The 13924-nt window shown below is 40.2% G+C and overlaps 1 long non-coding RNA gene across 1 annotated transcript; it reads left to right on the top strand.

Annotated features, from left to right (window-relative positions):
• The first annotated feature begins 567 nt into the window (after positions 1 to 567).
• On the top strand, positions 568 to 3303 carry LOC118485576. Its single transcript, XR_004876727.1, has 3 exons — positions 568 to 724; positions 1398 to 1487; positions 3145 to 3303. It is a non-coding gene; the product is annotated as an uncharacterized LOC118485576 (long non-coding RNA).
• Positions 3304 to 13924: the final 10621 nt, after the last annotated feature.

Genomic DNA, 13924 nt, shown 5'->3' with positions numbered 1-13924 from the left:
TCGTATGAGATACGTAGACAATTAGTAACCAAAAAGATGTTACCATACTTTTCTGGTAATATTAACAATTGGTTAAAAGTATAAGTAATGTTTAAAAGATTTCTCAGCTCAAATACATTGAGTTTAAACTCAATGAATTATGTAAGAAAAGGTTTCGAGGACGAAACCTCTTTAAGGGGGGTAGACTTGTAACGCCCCGAAAACGGGTTTGGTAATCAAGCTCCGTTAATACTAAAAGACGGGTAAAATACCGTTAGTAGTAAAAATAACCCGGTAAATATTTGGATTTAAATAAGAAATCCTAATATCAAATACAAGCGAATCAAAGTTTTAAGGAATTGAGTTTATAAGAGCCCGAGTTAACGGGACTTAAAATAAACCGGGTTATAACTCCCGAGACCCACAAAGTAACTAGGAATATCAACCTAGTTAGTTAAGTGTTTTAAGAATAATAAGAAAACTTGGTTAAAACACCCTTTATAAAACTTGAATAAGTGGAGGGACCAAAGTTGACAAAGAACTTAAATGGTTTTTAATTTATTAAAAATAAAACACCACAACACACACTATAGTGTGTGTTCTGGTCGAGATTTTCACAGGAGAAAAAGGGGTTCTCTACATTGAACCCTAGCATACACAAAATCAATCAAATTGAAGGCTAAATCGGGCTCGAATCAAAGGCACGAATACATACAAATGATCACCAAGTCGAGGGGATCAAGAGGTATGTAAAATTTTGTTGTTACATGAAGTTGTAAAAATTGGATGAACATCACTATATGCGATTTTGGTATGAATCGTAGAAATTAGGACTGGATTAGTGATGTATACATGTTTAGTAACAAAACCCTAAGTGAAAATCATGCATAACATGATATGAATTGAATGATTGAATGAATTCCCACACTAGGCTAAGTGGGTAATAGTCATAAGATGGATTCGATGATATGATTATGATTAGAATCATCATGCATGTTAAGTAATCAGGAAATACTTAAACAATTTGCAAGTTTGAGTATTTGATCATAAGTGATAGTGGTTGAATTTTGATGTTAATCTTGGTAAAAATGACTAGTTATGAACTAGTTAGCAAATGTGTAGAATTATGCCCATTAGGTGTTTGTTAAAATGCCTAAATGAGAAGTAAAGTGTTGAAATTCAAGTGAAACGCGTAATTGGCAAGCTTGACTAATTACATGAGATATGGGATAAAACGGGTCCTAATCATAATGTTGATTTGCCTTAATCATGCATATTATATGATTAAAGGTAGTTAACTTTAGAAAGTCAAACAAACCTATGATGAAGTCGAATAGAAGTTTCGACATAAGATCCGTAAGATGAAATAGTCATAATAATGATGACTAATCTAACCATCATACGAATTATGATGCTAGTTTGACTCTTGACAAGCTAGATGGAGGCTTGGGGAAAGAAGCGGGTCAAACGGATCGTATACGCGGAAAAGAGCATAATCCGGATACAAGGTAAGTAAATCTTACACTCTAATTATCTAATACCTATTGGTTTGATAGGTCGTGAATAGTAAGTCTTGTTTTAATCTTTGATGTTCCGACACGGCAAGTGCAGTCTGGAACAAAAGACAATGGTCATAAATCCTGTTTAATGGATAAAAAGGAGCTAATGCGGTTAATTAGTCATGAAATGACTAAAAGATAACGAGTTTTTAAATGGTTACCTTATAAGGTAAACCATTGCAAATAATAAGGGTAAAATGGTACCTTGGTCACTTGTTGACAATAACCGTTAAATTGGGGAAAGACACGTTATAACATGGGTTATAATGGGTCAAAGAAATCAATAGATAATTTACAAGTAAAACGACTATACGGTGTAAACCGGAGTTAGTCATATGGATAAGATGGTAATAAATATCATCTCATAGAGTCTCATGGTCCTCTAGACCAAACGGGTCAAAAGGTGAAATTATCACCCTTTGACAATATCGACTAATGGTTTGTTGAGCTATATGATCATAGAAATAAATACCATATGGATATGTACATCGCCATCGCTTAGCGGCTACTAAGGCAAGGTATTAAAACGAATCAATATATTGATTCGAGCCAGGTATGTGTATTTGGTCAATTCATTATTAGAACTTGAAGTTTAATGAGGGCTAAAAAAGTTAAAATGGACATTTGGTTATCTTTTAAATAAACCGAATGATTTAAGTTATAGTCAATGTGTTTTAAAAACATGATGGCTATTTAAACAAGATCCTAGTTTAAAAAGTGGAATTTTGGTCAATTACGACATGAAAAGTCTTTGTTGTAAAGAAAGGATTTAAGATGACCAAAACGCCCTCGTAAGCAAAATCGAGCAAATGAACCTTAAGAGTTGTTTAAAAACAAGTTATATGGTCAAGCAAATACTTTGAATAAGTATAAAGAGTGAAAAGGCTAAATCTTGGGTCAAATGACTCAATATGGGTCTAGGCCGTAAAATGATAGTCCGAGGGATAAAACTCGGAATATATGGGTCTCCACATTAAATCCACCACAACTATAGTTGTGGTGGAAGATTACTTGGTAAGAAATGTGGAAATATAAAGCTAGATACAAATGAAAGCGAATCGTGTTTAAAATATACTTAAATACCCTTAACGGGTCAAAATAAGCTTCTAAGTTAAAACGGGTTAAAGAAGGTATATAAACCCGTGATTTTGAGCCTAATATGATAGGAGATATTGAAATTATGAAGTTCCTGAGTTTAAAGATCAAATAAACATGTTTGTTTGATAAAATCACAAACGGGTCAAAATTTTGGTAAAAAGGGTAATAAGCCGAAGACTTAAAAGTCTTAAATTTTGTTAATCCGGATGTTGGATTTTAACTCCATATGATGGAGAATTTAATTACGAACGCGTAGGAAAAAGAATCGCGTAAAACAGACTTGTATAGTGAAAGTTATGCAAGTTCTAAGTTAATATTTGGTGAATTTTCGTAGCTGGGCAAAGTGTAGCAACAATAAAGGAACTTGCTGTCAAAAAAGGGGCTAGGTGGGGCGTCTAGCCCCCCCTGAATCCCAAAATTGTCTAATTTTGTTTGTTTGACCCACATAACTTGTTTAAACTTGTTATTTAACTATCAAAACTAACTTTTAAGTTGGTTTTGATCATAGGTGAATGTCAAGAGTGCCCGGATGAAGATCAAGTGGCGAGCAAGAACCGAACACACGCTAAATGAAGCTTCCGCGTCAAATCTGGAGTTGTTTGCTAAAAGTGAATTATGTAAACATTTATAAACATGTACTTTTTGAAATGTTGTAAACTATGGGAATGTTAGCATATCAAGTTTATCTTTTTGTAAAGTCACATTTTAGCATATAAAATGTGTATCTTATTAATAAAATCCTGATTTAAAAGACGGGCGTTACATCTTCCCAACACAACAGTGAGCGGCATTTACGTCCATAGAGAGCTTCGAACGGTGCGGCTTGAATACTCGTATGGTAGCTGTTGTTATAGGAAAACTCAACCAGAGGTAGATGAGTATCCCAACTGCCACCCAAATCCATTACACAAGCGCGGAGCATATCTTCCAGCGTCTGAATAGTTCGCTCGCTCTGTCCATTCGTCTACGGGTGAAAATCCGTACTCAGAGTCAACTGAGAACCAAAAGCTTCTTAAAAGGATTGCCAAATCCTTGACATAAACCGTCCATCTCTATCAGAAATTATCGAGATAGGTACTCCATGTCATGCAACTATCTCCCTGAGGTAAAGCTCAGCCAGCTTTCCAGTGTTATCCTTTTCTCGAATCGGTAAGAAGTGCGCAGACTTTGTCAATCGGTCCACTATTACCCAAATCGTATCATGTTCTGTAGGTGTTCTGGGTAACTTTGTTATGAAGTCCATAGAAATCTGTTCCCACTTCCACATGGGTAGTTCCGGCTGTTGCAGGAGTCTAGAGGGCTTCTGATACTCGGCCTTTACCTTGGCACAAGTTAGGCACTTTCCAACGTAGATGGCAACATCACTCTTGAGTCTTGGCCGCCAATAGTAATCCTTCAGATCTTGGTACATCTTGTTCGATCCTGGATGGATCGAGTACCTCGATTTATGAGCTTCATCGAAAATAACCTCTTTAATACCACCATAAAGCGGAACCCATATACATCCCATGAAATACAAGGTTCCTTCCCCGTTAGGCTCCAACTTTTTCTCCATTCCTCGGAGATATCCAGCCTTAATGTTCTCTTTCTTAAGAGCTTCTCTTTGTGCAGCACGTATACGCAGAGTGAGATCTGTCTGAATAATCATTTCTAAAGCCCGAACCCTTATGGGCTTGATCCTTTCTTTTTGGCTTAAGGCGTATGCCACCACATTCGCCTTTCCGGGATGATACTTGATTTCGCAGTCATAATCGTTCAGCAACTCAACCCATCGCCGTTGTCTCATATTAAGCTCTTTTTGATCAAATATGTGCTGAAGGCTCTTGTGATCCGTAAAAATAGTACATTGAGTACCATACAGGTAGTGTCGCCAGATCTTCAAAGCAAATACCACTGCGCCTAGCTCCAAATCATGCGTGGTATAGTTCTTCTCATGGACCTTCATTTGGCGAGAAGCATAAGCGATAACCTTTTGTCGTTGCATTAGCACATAACCCAATCCCTGACGCGAGGCATCACAATATACCACGAAGTCGTCGGTGCCTTCGGGTAGGGATAATATAGGTGCATCGCATAGCTTATTCTTGAGCAGCTGAAAAGCTTCTTCTTGCTTATCTCCCCATTCATACTTCTTGTCCTTTTGGGTAAGGGAGGTCAACGATTGAGCTATCTTGGAAAAATTCTCAATGAACCTGCGATAATACCCTGCTAAACCCAAAAACTGTCGGATCTCGATCGGCGTCTTCGGAGTTTCCAAGTTCTTGATTGCCTCGATCTTTGTGGGATCCACATGAATACCATTCTTGTTCACCACGTGACCGAGGAACTGCACTTCACGTATCCAAAACTCGCACTTCGAAAACTTAGCGTAGAGCTCTTCCTTCTTTAGCAGCTCTAGGATAGCTCTGAGGTGTTGTTCATGATCTTCCTTCGTACGTGAATAGATCAAAATATCATCGATAAATACGATCACAAATTTATCGAGATATGGCTTGCACACCCGATTCATCAAATCCATAAATACCGTCGGTGCATTGGTCAACCCAAACGGCATCACTAGAAACTCGTAATGTCCATAAAGAGTTCTGAATGCAGTCTTCGGTATACTTTCCTCTTGAATCCGCAGCTGGTGATAACCCGATCGAAGATCTATCTTGGAATAGTAGCTTGATCCTTGCAGTTGGTCGAATAAATCATCAATCATTGGCAAGGGATACCGATTCTTGATGGTTAGCTTGTTCAGCTCCCGGTAGTCGATGCACATTCGAAAGCTACCATCCTTCTTCTTGACGAACAACACTGGAGCTCCCCAAGACGAGAAGCTCGGCCTTATGAATCCCTTGTCTAGTAACTCCTGAAGCTGCGCGGATAGCTCTTGCATCTCTGAAGGTGCAAGTCGATAAGATGCCTTAGCCACAGGCGCGGCGCCTGGGACCAAGTCAATGTGGAATTCGACTTGTCGTTAAGGAGGTAATCCTGGCAAGTCTTCGGGGAAAATTTCAGGATATTCCCTTACCACAGGGATATCTTCAATCTTTGGCTCTTCAGCTTCCTTATCCACAACATGAGCTAAGAAGACAATGCATCCTTTACGTAGACACTTTTGCGCATTCAAACAACTAATGATTCGCAGGGGCGTATCTTGCTTCTCTCCGTGAATCACGATCGTCTCTTCATTCTCCATCGGAATGCGAATGATCTTCTCATGCCACACAATCTTTGCACGGTTGCTAGACAACCAATCTATCCCAACCACGACATCGAAGCTTCCCAAATCCACTGGTAGAAGATCTATCGAAAACTCATGCTCTCCAAGCTCTATAACACAACCTCTAATCACCTCATTAGCTTCTACTAGCTTTCCATTAGCCAATTCTATCGAGTACGAAACATCTAACTTACTTGCTACTAAACCAAGCATATTCTTAAATTCTAGAGATACAAAGCTATAATCAGCACCAGTATCAAACAGCACAGATGCGTAATGTTGATTAATAGGGAATGTACTAGTAACCACGTTCGGATCCTAGCGTGCTTCCCTAGCCCCGATGTTGAACACCCTTCCGCGGGCCTAATTATTCTTAGGGCAATCCTTCCTGAAATGCCCCAGATCACCGCAGTTAAAACAACCTTGACCACGTCCTTGATTATTACCGTTTCTGCCCTGATAGTTGTTGTTGTTGTTTCCTCCACGATTTTCGTTACCAACTTGGTTTCCAAAACCACCACGATTCCTGTTTCCACCAAAATTACCATTTCCTCCCTGGTTTCGATTTCCCGTCTGATTTCCATACCCACCGCAGTTTCCATTACCACCTTGACCTCCATTTCCACGTCTAGCACCATGCCAACACGTCTCCTTAGCATGCCCCACTTAGCCACAATTATCACATTTTCCATACCTGCATCGTCCGGTATGGTGGCGTTGGCAATTGTCGCACTTAGGTAGATTACCCATATATCCTCTTCCCTTATTCTCAGCATTCCCAGCGCCAGTCTATGCCTCAGCTGGCTGATTAGTGTCCCTTATTTTATTAGCATTGTTGTTGTTATTCGCCCGAGTGCCCTTCTTGAAATTAGTGAACTTCCTTTTGTTCTCCCTAGATGACTCCACATGAGTCTCTTTCTTCTTTGTTTCAGAAATCGAAAACTTTCCCAATCTAATTGCTTCCTCCGTAAGCGCCACACTCAAGTCAATTGCCTCAGAAATAGTTGGAGGCTTGGATGTTGTTACCGTGCTTAGTATCTGAGGTGCCAATCCCTAGATCAAACGTTTTATCCGCTTAAACTCGGGTTCCACCAAATAAGGAACAACTCTAGACAAATCATGAAATCTCTGCACATACTCAGCCACCTTTGGACCTTCCATTTTCAAGTTCCAAAATTCAGTATCCAACTTCTGTATTTCTGCCCGATAACAATACTTTTTATGCATCAACTCTTTCAGCTCATTCCATGTCAAAGCATACGTAGCAGCCTCACCCAACGTCTGAACCTGAAGGTTCCACCACGACAATGCTCCATCTAGAAACAGCCCAGAAATGTACGTGACTTGGTGCTCTGGAGCACATTTACTCATTCTCAAAATAGAATCCGTCTTCTCAACCCAGAGCACAAAGGCTACGGCTGTCATACCCCAACCGATAGCGGAAACATCGGGGCGCGACATTGAGCGAAACAGATTGACCAAGAGAAATTCCATAACATCTACTTTACCGAATAGTTAATATTATGTCCCATACCATAACCTATTAAGAAAGTAAATTATTACAGACAGCGATATCTCAAAGTCAAATAACATGTTTCGACAACTCAGAATTCAAATAAAAATAAGATAAATTGTCTTTGTTTCTAGACTCTCAACCCTACTTGATTCCATGAAAAGCAAGCAACATCCTAGCATCTCAAACACCTACCACATACGTTAACATAGAGGTCAATACACATAGTGTAAAGGTGAGCCTACAAGTTTAATAGATATAATAGAGTTCGAAATCGTTTACGCATAACCAGCATGTGACATGTATAAAGTGAAGGCAAGTAGGTTATCGACAGAGAAATATGCACAGACGTGACTGCGAGTTGTGGAATGCGCAACACATATCCCCACTGGGACACGTGAAGTAAAGCCCTTAACAACCCCTGTCCATGATAGGTGCTGAGTCCAAACTATAGTACTATCGTTGCTAAGGTGTCAGGCAACAATCACTGTGTTAACATAACATACAAGCATTAATCGAATAACACGTAGCATGCGATAACGGTTAGCGTATAAATAGTGTTTGCATTGTGTGTCGATTGTGATTTAGAATAAGTAACGTATGTAACACCCAAAAGTGCATATAGCAAAAAGGGATCGAGTATACTCACAGATTATGCTTAACAAGTAAACACTCTCTTGGATTGAAGGGAGCGCTAAGAGAGATTAGCCTGAACAGTTAACGATAGCATAAACTATAAGCGGCGTGTAAAACGATGCAAGAGTGATAAGTGTCGGATGGATGGTCATCCGATCGAATGGCCATTCGATTGGATTGACATCTCGCTTGGTGATGATGTGTTTGTGTATGATGGTTTGTCTTTTGAAGTTTTCGTTGTAGCATTTTGAAAAAAAGAGAAGTATCTCTACCTTTCAGGTCGATCGATCGAACGGCGGTTCGATCGGGTGAAGATCCGTTCGACGAGGTATTTCTTAGAGAACAAGTTCACAGCAGTGTTGTAACTCGATCGGATGGCCTACCGATCGGGTGGAAATCCGTTAGAACTGAAAATGCATTGAACATGTTGAAAATTGTTTAAGTGTTGAAGTCCCAAACGTCATATGGTCAGACGGTCGTTCGATCAGATGGCAATCCGATCGGACGGTAATTCGTTCGTCGTTCAGAACCTTGAAAAAGTTGAAATAAAAGTTTAAGTGTGGAACCATGTACAAGTCGATCGGGTGGCTGTCCGATCGGATGGCAGTCTGATCGGACGACAATTCGTCCCAAAGACCTGATCGTCTTGACACTTGATTGTTTTGATAGGTTTGCAGTTTTGATCGAGACGGTGTGATAACGTGTCAAACAACAGAAACCTCGTCAAGACTCAAGTGATCCGATCGAACAGGAATCACGCTAGTCCGATCAGTTACCTGTTCGAGACGGTGGTTCATGTTTAACCCGAAATCGGTTGTCTCTTAGGATTCAGATCTTGAACCAACACATCACTAAGAAAAAAAGTAGAAGATCAGAACAAGCTCCGATTCTATCGGTTTTGAGTGCATTAAGTGTAAAAGAGTTGAAAGAAAGTTGGAAAACCATCTTTCAATCCTTTTAACCATGAATCTGTGTAGATCTATGCGAAAACATTGTTTATTCTTGTGGAAATCCTTCAGATCTGAGTTGTTCTTGGTGGATTGAAGCCAAAACATGAAGTTCAAAAGAACTCCATGATGACATCATCCTTGAACACCTCAAATCCTTTGATTTCATGGTTAAAAGTTGAGATTTTAAAAGATAGAATGATAAAGTAGTGTGTGTAGATCATAGAAGTACAAGATTTAGGTTGAAAACTTACAAGAATGTGAGAAATCGAGAAAAAGGAGATCTGAGTGTGGTTGGGTCGAGTGGAGAGCTGTCACATCAAGTGATGTGACAAGTGAGGGTATTTATAGGGTTTCCCAAAAAGGAAAGTGCCTAAGGTCGAGTGGGTCACTGATCGGATGATTGTCCGATCGGATGGCAATCCGATCGGTTGGCCATCCGATCGAGCAGTCACTCGATCGAGTGGCTTCGACGATTGGGTTTCGGCGTTTCATTTTGTATGTTGAGTTTTGCGATGCGTTTCGAGAGATCGATGCGATAGTTTAATAGTAAACACACAATACTATATCTAACATACAATCATCATAATTAACTTGCGTTTAGCGTTTGCGATTCGATTGCGATGAAGTTGCGATTGCGTTTTGATTAATCACCACAGCATAAACATAAATAAACAAGCACACATAACACATAAGTAACACACACACGTTAAACAAAATCCAGAGCGCATAATTCAGGTTGCGAATGCGATTGCGATGCGATAAGTGATAAAGCGATTAAACATGCGATAAATATCGACTAAACCTCGATTATTAACAGGTAATCCACATAACACAACTAATGCGATAAAATAAATAGATTATCTACAGGTCAAAGAAGTCAAAACAGAAGTTAAGCAAGGAGTGACAAATCGCAATTAGCAATCTTTTCTTCCTTTGACTTTATTCTTGACTTTGACTTTGACTTTCGAAACACGAGGTGTTACAACGGCACCCCCAGTGCCGTCGAAATTCAGGGGCTTGCAGTCCAAGAACTGCTTATAGGTGCAGCCTGCAACACAACCAACATCATTCACAGAAAGCATTTAGCAAAGCACACTTGGAAATGTCCAAATGTATTGTAATGTGTCTTAGATGACTAAACATTACCGTTGGGTGGGTTATTCCCTGAGGTACCTCCGCTGTGTTCGGAGCGAAGGGCCTCGTGCTGTGCGATGGCCTGTGAGATGCGCTCTTGTAAACAAAGATAATTTGAACAAATCATTTAATGAGTCAATCATTTATTTTTGTTATTCAAATTAATGAATGTCTAATCATTTAATGACTCTATCCTATAAAAAATGTGCATCTTACACGTTAAAAACAATCTTGCACATGATCCTACATATTCAACTTTTCTTACACCATAAACACACCATTTCCTACACCATAAAAAAACAATGTTTGGGTGTAGGCAACAGAATGTGTAGGACCCCAACACTTTTTTCATAAATTTGCGACTTATAATAAAATATGTGTAGGACATTAACACTTTTAAATAATTTTGTCACTCCTAATAAAATTGGTGTAGGACCTAACACATTAATGGTGGTGAAGAAGAAATTATTGTGCCATTGATGAGAGTTGAGTAACTCTTGATAATATTTATTAGTATTTTACATCAAATTGTCTATCATACCATTATTAATTAAAGCATTAATTAAAAGAGGACAAAAATGATATCTTGATTCACAACCATTGATCACAAAAATATAGGGCTTAGATTAATTTATTTTTCTTCTTGCAAGAACATTCTTCTCAAATGAACCTCCCTATATATATAGGGGAAGGTTCATTTGAGAAGAAATTTAATGTGAGAAGAAAAAGAAGAAAGGGCATATTAGTAACCGGTGTTCCTTCGCGACGGCATCCTTCTTCTAAGAAGAAGATCGTATGGGTCAGGTCTTACTCGTTAAATAAATAAATAGTTGTCTAGAGGTTGTATGTACATATACATAATAGCAATCATCATAGCAAGCAATCATGCAACAACATAATCATAGCACAAACATGTAAATCAATAATGTATTTAATGAGAACATGACTATTGAGCTTTCATTAAAGACCAACCACGAGTTACATTGTTTCTACATCGTATCGTATCAAAAGAGACATAGGGCCACACCACCCTTGTCAAATAAGTCTGTCAATGTACAAAAGTAATTATCAAAATATGGTCTTCGTATCTTCATTGTCTCGGCTTAATTGTAATGCTCTCACCAAAAGTAATGCATCTGCATAAGAACAAAAACCTATTGTACTGATGGCGGGGGAGGAGGAGGGAAGAAAAGCAAACTGCGGACATGTGCGAGCTCCTCCTCGAGCTCATACACACGGCGAAGCAAGAAACTAATCTGCTACTCGACAGTAAGGGAGCGGGCATCAAAACCCGAGATAGGTGCAGGAGCAGCAGGTGGATGTGCAAAAGCAGATGACGATGAATGAGGAGGAACAAAAGTAGACTGACAGGGACAAGGTGGAGGGCATGGAGGAGTCAGCTCAAGCTCCAGTACTCTACGACTCAAAACCTCAAACTGTAACTGAAGTGACAAAAGAAACTCATCCCGTGTGTATCCAACAAAATGGGAGGGGTGGTAGGGGTCGGAAATGGGCATAGTATATGGTGGGAACCATGAGAATGGCTCGTCAAGCGGTGTAGAAGTATAGGGAGTGAATGGTGCAGACTGAGGAATCAGAGGGAAAGCTGCTGAAGCAAATGGGTCATAACTAGGGGCTGGCCCGAAGTACCTTCCCCTGGTCGGGGTGCAGGGATGTCCTGGAGGAAAACAATCAGTAAATCAGTATGGTGAACGTCGGACTCAACAGGAGGTAGGGAAGCAACATCAGCGGGTGGAGGTGGAGGAATGAATGGCTCAACATATGGAAGCTCAGGTGGTGCAGGAATCGGATCTGGAACAAGGGGTGCAATATCTGGTAATCCAAATGGGACATAGTCAGGATCGGGAATCGGCTCAGGGTCAATAGGTGCAATGTCAGGCTGGCCAAAAGGAACAAGGTCCGGCTCAGGGACAGGCTCTAGATTGTGTGGAGGTGTGGGAACTCGTGCAGGGGATGGTGCAGCAGACATAGTGGTGTCGTCATCAGAATGGGTGGCATAACGCTGCAGTCCTGCCGCTTGCAGGCCTGAGGATGTCACAGAATCAAAGGAGTCTGAAACGGAATGCAAACTGGAGTCGGAAGATAACTCAATGACAGGAATAGCAGGAGGAGATACAGCAACAACATCCTCATCACTCTCCCCGTCGCCCTGGGCATCAGCTGGGGGACCGTCTGCAAACAAATCGACATCGTCATCAAACAAGTCATCGAAAGGCCAATCCTCGGGAGGAATGACCATAATAGGAACGACATCGAGGGTTGGGGCCACGATGTGCTCACCGTCAGGGTGACCAATGATGAGGTGATCGTGAACTAGAGCAGGAATATCGAAAGGATCCTCAATAGGGAAGCCATCAGCAATAGGTAAATCATCGCCAAAATCTGGTAGTGCGAATTGCTGGAAGTCGTCCTCGTCCTCGGACAGCATATCGGGATCACTCTCGGTGTCTGACATAAATATCTCTAGCTCGGGCATAATCTTGTCATCCGAAACGACAGCCAATGGGTCGTGGGTGTTAGATAACCCACTCTCTGAGGATGACATGATGCCTGTAATATAACAATCATAACACGTGCACATATATTAACCACTAACACTCAGTATGCAAAGAAGACAATTATCACTTAGTCAGGTATGCACATTATCCCTCATGAGATCTTTCTATCTTTCCTAGTCTACCCCATGCAAACTAAACCACCATTGTGACCTTGCCATCGTATTTCTTGTTTTTCCTTTTGTAAAAATGTTTGTTCCATGGATCTTGGCGTTTTGTGTATGCAATGAAAAATATGCTGTAAAAATATTTTCGTGAGAGAGCCCTATTGATTGTAGTCTAGACTCGAGAGGGAATCCTAGTTCGCTACAATCGAAGCTCTGATACCAAACTACCCTGACTTTTGCGGAAGCGTGTTTACATGTGACTTGCTTAATATCGTTGCATTTAACCATAACAAACAACTATATGATAGAAACCACGATGTTCATCCATTAATGAGTTTCAAAATAATACAACCAACATTGTTTAACCACAAACCAAGACTTCAAGTTTAAAGTACATAACAACCAAAGTTTTAAGTTCCATAACGGACTTTAACAAAAGACACTAATTACGACTAGGCTTTGAACCATGTATCCTATCAAAGATGGAATACACAATTCAAACCCTCTAACACTGGATGACATCGTTTATTGAAGACACAACTTGAAAACCTTCAACGCCCGCCAGATCCATATTCAGTTTTCTGAAATACATGTAGTTTGAAAACATCAACAAAAAGTTGAGCGAGTTCATGTGTTTTGTATGCGTGCACGAATAACCTTGTATACATTTGTATGTATGTATTTGTAAACCGGTATGAAAGCGTCTATGAACAGATCAATTAATGTGTAACTAATACATTAATATGTGTGCAACGGTGTAGGAAGGCTCAACCCTTTTATGCGTATTTCGTACCGGGCCATCCGGCGGGAACGACATAGTCACCACATGGTCCAACCCACGAGCTCATGGGTGGGGCTCGCAACACCCAATAGATCTATCACTCATGCCCCTCGGTCCTTATACAAGGATTAATGGTCTTAAGTTAATCGCCTACCCATTCACATGATCTAACAGTTCATTCCTTAGCTAATCATACCATTTGTAATCATTGTAACATGTATTTCACCCCCGAAGTTATAAAAGTGAAAACAGTTAAAAGAAAAGGGGGACATGAACTCACAGTCTTGCATTCTTCGATCCAGTAACTCAAAGCTCTTACTTGATCGCACGACTACCTACACACGTGCTATGGTTTATTAGACGGATGGGTCGTGCCTTGACTT

Source organism: Helianthus annuus, chromosome 13 (assembly GCF_002127325.2).
Source record: "Helianthus annuus cultivar XRQ/B chromosome 13, HanXRQr2.0-SUNRISE, whole genome shotgun sequence".
Classification (NCBI taxonomy): Eukaryota; Viridiplantae; Streptophyta; class Magnoliopsida; order Asterales; family Asteraceae; genus Helianthus; species Helianthus annuus.
This window is presented reverse-complemented; position numbering and strand designations above follow the sequence as displayed.